Source organism: Nicotiana tabacum, chromosome 21 (genome assembly GCF_000715075.1).
Source record: "Nicotiana tabacum cultivar K326 chromosome 21, ASM71507v2, whole genome shotgun sequence".
Taxonomy (NCBI): domain Eukaryota; kingdom Viridiplantae; phylum Streptophyta; class Magnoliopsida; order Solanales; family Solanaceae; genus Nicotiana; species Nicotiana tabacum.
Window position 1 is genome coordinate 31220088 of NC_134100.1, and position 9177 is coordinate 31229264.

Genomic DNA, 9177 nt, shown 5'->3' on the forward strand with positions numbered 1-9177 from the left:
AGATAGTCAGAACAATTCATAACCCTGACTTGGCAAAAGGTTTTTGCAGCATGAGTTTCATATATCAAAGATATGGTCACATAGGAGGATTCGACAAGCCAGAAAACCAGTTGTGCAGCAAATGTAATCGCCAAAAGTGGGAAGAACATAGACGGATTGCTTTCATGATAACTTTCTTAGGACTACTAGTATTCCCAAGAAAAGACGGGAATATTGACATAAAGATAGCAGGGGTCGTCAGTACGTTGCTCACACAGAGTGATAGTACGTTGGCGCCCATGATAGTATCTGATATGTTCCGGGCACTCACTTCTTGCAAAGCCGGAGGAAGCTTTTTCGAGGGTTGCAATTTGTTGTTGCAAATGTGGATGACCGAACACCTATGTCACCGAGCCCCGTTTCTGAGCCATGGATCCGCAGGAAAGACCTGCATAGAGGAGTTCTATACCAGAGTTAATGAAACCTACCTACCAGAAGGAGTCACAGCATGGACCTCATATTTCCATACCCTCAACGCCAGTCAAATACAATGGGCGCTAGGATGGTTATCGATCGACGAAGTCATATACATGCCAGCAGCTAGGCCCCATTTTCTCTTAATGGGACTTAAGAGCATTCAACCATACGCACCGCATCGGGTTTTAAGGCAACTTGGGAGGTATCAGATAGTGCCGAAAGATGAGGATCTGAGCATCCAGGTAATCGAGATCAGTCCCGACGGCCAGTTTCCTGAAGCAAGGGTTCGTCAAATTTGGAGCCAATGTCAATACTTAGAAGCAAATACTTGTGTAATGAATCGGGCAAAAGGGGAAGTTTCGCCCGGGTATCAGGCCTGGTACAAAGGGGAGACATCATCTGGAAGACCGACCAAAAGACCTCACCTGCAAGAATTTGCCAAATCTTCACAAGAACAGTGGGGCTGGTTGGCCAAAGAGCAGGATTATCTTGTCAAAGCAGGCAAACTGAAGCAACAAGTTCAGGATATGAGGTTTGAGTGCCAATTACAGTCTGCCGCCCACGAGGGAGAAAAGAACAGGTTAATCAGAGAAGGCGAGGTCCTCAAAGCTCAGATCCGGAGAATGAAAAAAGAGGCTAATAGCCAGCTGAGAAGCCGGGCAGATAAAAGATTGATAGCAGGGTTAAAGGATCAGGTTGCGGAATGCCAGAAAGATTTGGAAAAAGCCAGGGCCAGCACGGCAAAATTGCGAACCAAGTGGGCAAAAGGTGCGATGGCTCGGAGGCAGCACCTGCAACGAGTCATAAGGGAGTATGAACTGAGCGTCGGGACATTAAGGGAAACGAATGCCTCTCTTCGAGAAAGGATCCTCAAGCGAACACGAGATGCCCAAGCCGACAGAAGGAAATGTTACGATGCAATGACCAGAATGGAAAGGCAAATGGAGATGTTCCAGGATCAGCTTGCCAACAATGCGCAAACACTGGGATTGAAGAACCAACAGATAAGGCATTTGTTCACAGAAAGGGACAACATCCGGGGAAAGATCGACGAGATTGGGCATTACATCTACATGAGATGCCTGGCATGCGAGCAAAAGCCTCGAAAGACCCTCCTTGTTTCCATCATGGGTTGCGTCCACCGAATCATGAATGAGTTGAAAAACCTGCAGAGGGACCTCACACCAAGGGCCGCGGAAAGGCCGAATGATGCCTCGCGGGTCCCTAAGTTGGAAAATTAATCTTTGGTTGAGTCCTGTTTATTTGGCTTTGTCGTTTTTCCATATGTTATTTTCCTTTCTTTTAGTCAAAACGGGTTAAGAACTGTGGAGTCTGTAATATTGCTATTCCTTGCTTGATGTAATTTGTAATAGCAAAATTTTGAGAATGAATTTAATGATTTCACAAGAATTGTGTGTTTCTTTACTTTAAGGCAGAACTACGCCTGGTCTGATTCACGCGGGGACGTGATACGTAGGCAATCCCCATAAGATTCGACCGCTTTTAATAAATAAAAATAAAAATACAAAATAAAACACAGGGTTTCCCAAAGTACTTTAAAAAGGGATGAATGAGCAAACCGGGATGACGTATGTTGTTTGAGGCAAAGCATGTAGAAACGATTAACTGCCTAGGTGCATTGCATCCTCTATGTGTTATGATCAAATCTGTTAAGCTCTAACACTAACAAAGTTTGTTGTTGTCTGATATCAGACAGTTAGTTGTTAAAGAATTCTGGCAACACATTCATACCAAACCAGATCCAAAGGACCGGTAGCAACAAGCATGACTACTTCAGAGAATAGTAATGAGGAAGAAAGGCCGATGAGCCAGTTGCTAAAAGAGGCAATGGAAAAGATTGAAAGGATGGGACTAGAGATGCGTGCAATGCAGCTAGCCCTAGCCAAAACACAAAAGAGTCCTGAAACACTGGGACACGTGCCGGAGTACCCTCACTCTGGCCCTTCCACAAGCCGCCCAAATCCCCTCTATCATCAAGAAAGAAGCCCTCATGATTCCCAAGCTCCACCACCCCATCAACCTCTCCCAACACCCAATATTCCCATTTTTGTGGGACCTGCATCAGCCCCTTTGCAGCGAACGACCAGTGAGCCATTGTTTCAGGCTCACGATACACAATACTATCCCCTGAGCCTACATTCCACGCACCAGAACCACAGGCTTACAATCCCCATTTGGAAGTACCGGCAGAGGTTGAGAAGCCGATTAAGGCCCCTGAACAGGATGAAGTGTTGAGAAAGTTCAAAAGCCTGGAGAAATCCTTCAGGAACTTACACGGGCTGGGCAATCAAGTCAGCGTGGCATACAAAGATCTGTGCCCTTTCCCAGATGTCCAACTCCCGGCTGGGTTCAAGATGCCCAAGTTTGATTTATATGAAGGGCACGGTGATCCCATGGCACATTTGCGGGGATTCTGTAGCAAAATGAGAGGGGCAGGAGGCAAGGACGAGCTCTTGATAGCTTATTTCGGCCAAAGTCTGAGCGGATCTGCACTGGAATGGTATACCAGGCAGGATTTCAGCAGGTGGTACACGTGGGATGACCTGGCGCAGGCTTTTGCAGGTCATTTCCAATACAATCTGGAGATAGTCCCTGACCGTCTCACGTTATTGAGAACTGGGAAGAAACCCGGGGAAAGTTTTCGCGAGTTCGGGTTCCGCTGGAGAGAACAAGCAGCTAGGGTCGATCCTCCCATGAGAGAGGGAGAGATGGTAGACTACTTTTTGCAGACATTGGATCCAACCTACTTTGGTCACTTGGTGACAACGGTTGGAAAATCTTTCAACGAGGTGGTCAAAATAGGGGTCATGATAGAAGAAGGTTTGAGGTCGGACAAGATCTTAAACTATTCGGCACTTAAGGCCACAACCCAGGCTATTCAAGGCGGCACGGGAGGTGCGCTGAGAAGAAAGAAAGAAGAGGTTGCCACGATCGAGGCAGGCAGTTGGGCCAGGGCTGGCAGGCCGCACTACAACCAACCCAGGCCTCACAGGTCAAACTACCCATACAACCCACCACAAAATTTCTATCCACCTCGAGAACCACATTGTTCCGTACACCAAGCCCAGGTATACACTCAGCCTCCGGTTCGCCCACAGTGGCGCGCACCGGCTCCCCAGAACATATATGCACCACCACAAAACACCTACCCTCCACCGAGGGCATATAGAAACCCTTCAGGGGCAGGTTTCCGGGGAAATCCAGATGCTAGGAATGACAGGTTGCGGAAGCAAAGAACCTTCACCGAACTGGGAGAAACTTACACCGCTGTGTTCCACAAGCTGCAGCAATTGGGTTTGGTTAGTCCTGTCCATACTCGGGAACCAAATCCCCCGCCTCAGAATTTGGATCGTTCAATCAGTTGTGAATACTGTTCAGGGATGCTCGGGCACGATACCGAGAAGTGCTGGAAGTTAAGACATGCCATACAGGATCTTATTGACACCAATAAGATCGAGGTCCAGACACCGGAGGCTCCTAACATCAACCAAAACCCACTGCCAGCGCACCACGAAACTCACATGATTGAGTTGGTGTGTGAGGGAGGAGAATTAAGAAAACCCTCACAAACAGTGATGATGATCCAAGCCGCCCCGAAAGAAGTCTTAGCCAGTGGAGGAACGAGTGTACAGTCGCAGGGAGAAGGCGTCAAGCCGGTAGTAATATGGGGGAAGATCCCGTCCGTCATAACAAGCAAACCCGAGCCAAGCAAATTGGTAATACCAGGGATCCTGCCCACACCGGCAGTCATGTTGAAAGGGGTATGTAGAGAACGGGTGACCATAAAGCCGGTGGTCCAACTGCCAATGCTTGACAGCAGGGCTGTGCCCTGGAAATATGAAAAAGCAGTGGTGACGTACCAAGGAAAACAGGTGGAAGAAGTCAGTTGTGAAGCGCAAGGGCTGACTCGATCAGGTCGATGTTTTGCTCCGGTGGAGTTAAGAAAAACCAACCCAGTGGCAACCAAGAAGCCAGTGTCAGAAGAAGAGGCTGAAGACTTCCTGAGGAAGATGAAAGTACAAGACTATTCTGTGGTTGAGCAGCTGAGAAAAACACCTGCCCAGATCTCACTATTGTCATTACTCCTCCATTCCGAGGAACATCGCCGGGCCCTGTTAAAGATATTGAACGAGGCCCATGTACCCAGTGGGATTTCTGTAAACCACCTGGAAACCATTGCTAGCAAGATTTTCGAGGTGAACAGAGTGACATTCTCAGATGATGACCTGCCGGTGGAAGGTACGGAGCATAACAAAGCTCTATACCTAGCTGTCAAATGTGAAGACTCGGTGGTAACCCGAGTATTGGTGGATAACGGCTCAAGCGCCAATATTTGTCCATTATCCACCCTGGACCAGTTAAAGATTGACCGTGGAAGAATCCGGGAGAATAGCATCTGTGTCCGGGGGTTTGACGGAAACGGAACCGCCACTATGGGGGATGTTGTACTTGAACTGACCATTGGTCCGGTCCTGTTTACCATGGAATTCCAGGTATTGGATGCCATGGTATCTTACAACTTGCTGTTAGGACGACCCTGGATTCATGCAGCTAAAGCGGTGCCTTCCACCCTACATCAGACAGTGAAGTTCGAGTGGGAAAGACAAGAGGTCGTGTTGCACGGCGAGGATACAACAGGCACCATGGGCGGAACCATTGTGCCTTTCATAGAGACCACTGATGACAAGGGTCCTTGGGTCTACCAGATTCTCGATACAGGGTCGGCCAACAAAATCTCTGAAGGAGAAATCATCCCGCACCCTAGGGTAGCTGCCGCAACAGTCATGATGGTATCGGAGATGCTGGGTAACGGATTTGTGCCGGGAAAAGGCCTGGGAGTTGAACTTCAAGGGATAGTCCAACCTGTTTCCCTTCCTAAGAATCTGGAAACCTTCGGGTTGGGGTTCAAACCAACCGCAGCAGACAGGAAGGAGGCGCGAAGAATGAAGAAGAGGGTCTGGTTTCTGCCTAAACCAGTGCCACGCCTCTCAAGGTCTTTTGTTAAAGCAAGTGCCAAGGGGTCAGCGATCCCAAAGATTCGAGGACCTTTGATCGGTATAAATGAAGACCTCAATCAGAGTTTTGAAAGGCTATTTGCGGATGTCAGTATGGTGGAAGCTGGAGAAGGTTCCAGCAGAGCAAAGATACAATTTGTGGGGCCTGAGGCCAAGACCAACAATTGGACGGTTACTCCTCTTCCTATCCGAGGGGAGTCTTGGTAGTAGGCTTTGATTAATGTTTTGTTTGTTTGTTTGTTTGATCGAATTATTCAAGGGTGTAATCCCAATTTTACTTTCGTTTTGTAAAAGTGTGAACCCTTTTTTATCCTGCAAATTTAATAAAGTTCTTTTCTTTTGTCCCATTTTAATTTCTTGTTTTGTTCTTTTTCTTTCTGAACAGTTCTCTTTTTACTGGTCCTAATGACATGGCATGCACAGCGGATCTTCGACCTAGTCTAATAAATCAATCTGAATCTGACTCAATGATGCAAGAGGTCGTTTGTGATAATGAATCCGAATGTGATGAAGGGGAAGCCTTCGAAGAAATAAACCGAGAACTGTGCCAATTTGAAGAGAAACCCAAGCCTAACCTAAATGACACTGAGGCTGTAAACCTAGGAGACGCTGATAACATCCAAGAGACCAAAATTAGCATCCACATTGAGCCGAATGTCAAAGCAGAATTGATCGAAACTCTCAGGGAATTCAAAGATGTTTTTGCATGGTCATATGATGATATGCCTGGATTGAGCACCGATTTAGTGGTTCACAAATTGCCCACTGACCCGGCATACCCTCCGGTCAAACAAAAACTAAGGAAATTTAAAACAGAAATGAGTGTAAAGATCAAAGAAGAGGTGATTAAGCAATTACAATCTAAGGTCATTCGGGTCACTCGGTATCCCGAGTGGCTGGCCAATGTGGTACCAATCCCAAAGAAGGATGGAAAAATCAGGGTGTGCGTCGACTACCGCAACCTCAACAAAGCAAGTCCCAAGGACAATTTCCCGTTACCCAACATTCATATCCTGATCGATAATTGCGCTGGGCGCGAGATCGGATCCTTTGTGGATTGCTATGCGGGTTATCATCAGATCCTAATGGACGAAGAGGATGCTGAGAAGACAGCGTTTATTACGCCATGGGGAACCTACTGCTATCGGGTAATGCCGTTCGGGTTAAAGAACGCTGGGGCAACGTACATGCGAGCAATGACTGCTGTGTTTCATGACATGATACACAAAGAAATAGAAGTGTACGTCGATGATGTGATCATCAAATCTTGGCGTCAGGAGGACCATGTAGCAGACCTAAGGAGATTTTTCCAAAGACTCTGAAGGTATGATATCAAGATTAACCCGGCCAAATGCGCATTCGGGGTTCCATCAGGAAAGTTGCTAGGATTCATCATCAGTCGCCGGGGGATTGAGTTAGACCCATCAATAATTGAATCCATCCGAGACTTGCCACCGCCAAGGAACAAAACAGAGGTAATGAGTTTGCTGGGTAGACTCAATTACATCAGCAGGTTCATCGCTCAACTCACAGCAACTTGTGAGCCCATATTTCGGCTACTGAGAAAGGATGCTGCAGTAGGTTGGACGACAGAGTGTCAGGAGGCTTTCGACCAAATCAAAGGGTATCTGTCTAATCCACCCGTATTGGTCCCGCCTAAGCCCGGGAAACCCCTAATCCTTTACCTGACGGTCTTGGAAAATTCATTTGGTTGTGTACTGGGGCAACATGATGACACAGGGAGGAAGGAGCATGCCATCTACTATCTTAGCAAGAAATTCACAGTGCATGAGGTCAAGTACACTCAACTCGAGAAAACATGCTGCGCCCTAACTTGGGTAGCTCAGAAGTTGAAGCACTACCTGTCTTCATACACTACTTATCTCATATCCCGTTTGGACCCGTTGAAGTATATCTTTCAGAAACCTATGCCCACGGGAAGGTTGGCAAAATGGCAAATTCTGCTCACAGAATTTGATATCATCTACGTGACAAGGACGGCCATGAAAGCCCAGGCACTGGCAGACCATTTGGCAGAGAATCCCGTTGATGAGAAATACGAGCCCTTAAGAACGTATTTTCCTGACGAAGAGGTGATGCATACGAATGAGTTGGAATTACCCGAGGAACCGGGTTGGAAGCTTTTTTTCGATGGAGCGGCAAACGCAAAAGGGGTTGGAATAGGAGCAGTACTCATTTCTGAAACAGGACGGCATTATCCTGTTACGGCTCAACTACGCTTCTATTGCACCAACAATATGGCCGAATATGAGGCTTGCATTCTGGGTCTGCGCTTGGCTGCTGACATGGATGTCCAAGACGTCTTGGTCTTGGGAGACTCGGACCTCTTGGTACATCAAATTCAGGGTGAATGGGAAACACGAGATCTAAAGCTCATACCATACCGACAATGTTTGCATGATCTGAGCAAGCAATTTCGATCGGTGAAGTTCAAACACATCCCGAGAGTTCACAATGAGGTTGCGGATGCCTTGGCCACCTTGGCATCAATGCTGCACCACCCTGACAAAATGTATGTAGATCCTTTACACATCCAGGTCCGTGATCAGCACGCCTACTGCAATGCCATAGAAGAAGAAGCAGATGGCGAACCCTGGTTTCATGATATCAAGGAATACCTCAGAATGGGGATATATCCAGAACATGCCTCTGGAGACCAAAAAGAGCCCTTCGGCGTTTGTCGAATGGTTTCTTCCTCAGTGGAGGAGTATTGTACAAAAGAACCCCGGATTTGGGATTGTTGAGATGCATAGATGCCAGTCAAGCAATGACGGTTATGGAAGAGGTACATGCGGGAGTTTGCGGACCACACATGAGCGGATATGTATTGGCAAGAAAGATCCTTCGAACAGGGTGTTATTGGCTCACCATGGAACGCGACTGTATCACTTTTGTGAGGAAATGCCATCAGTGCCAGATACATGGAGATTTGATTCATTCTCCGCCAACAGAGTTACATACGATGTCAGCACCTTGGCCGTTTGTGGCATGGGGCATGGATGTCATTGGGCCCATCGAGCCAGCAGCGTCCAACGGTCACAGGTTCATTCTAGTGACCATTGATTACTTCACCAAATGGGTTGAGGCTAAAACCTTCAAATCGGTAACCAAGAAGGCAGTGGTGGACTTTGTTCACTCCCATATCATCTGCAGATTTGGGATCCCAAAAGTGATCATCACGGATAACGGTGCGAATCTTAATAGCAGCCTGATGAAAGAGGTATGCCAACAATTCAAGATTACACACCGCAATTCCACCCCATATCGTCCTAAGGCAAATGGAGCAGTCGAAGCAGCCAATAAGAATATCAAGAAGATACTGCGAAAAATGGTGGAAGGGTCCAGACAGTGGCACGAGAAATTGCCCTTTGCTTTGTTGGGTTACCGCACTACCGTCCGGACTTCCATAGGCACAACTCCTTATTTGTTGGTGTATGGAACTGAGGCCGTGATACCAGCGGAGGTCGAAATTCCGTCCCTCCGAATTGTCACTGAAGCCGGAATTGATGATGATGAATGGATCAAAGCTCGCTTGGAACAGTTGAGCCTGATAGATGAGAAAAGATTGGCAGCAGTGTGCCATGGTCAGCTGTACCAGAAGAGAATGGCTAGAGCGTATAATAAAAAGGTGCGCCCCAGGAAGTTTGAAGTAGGGCAGCAGGTA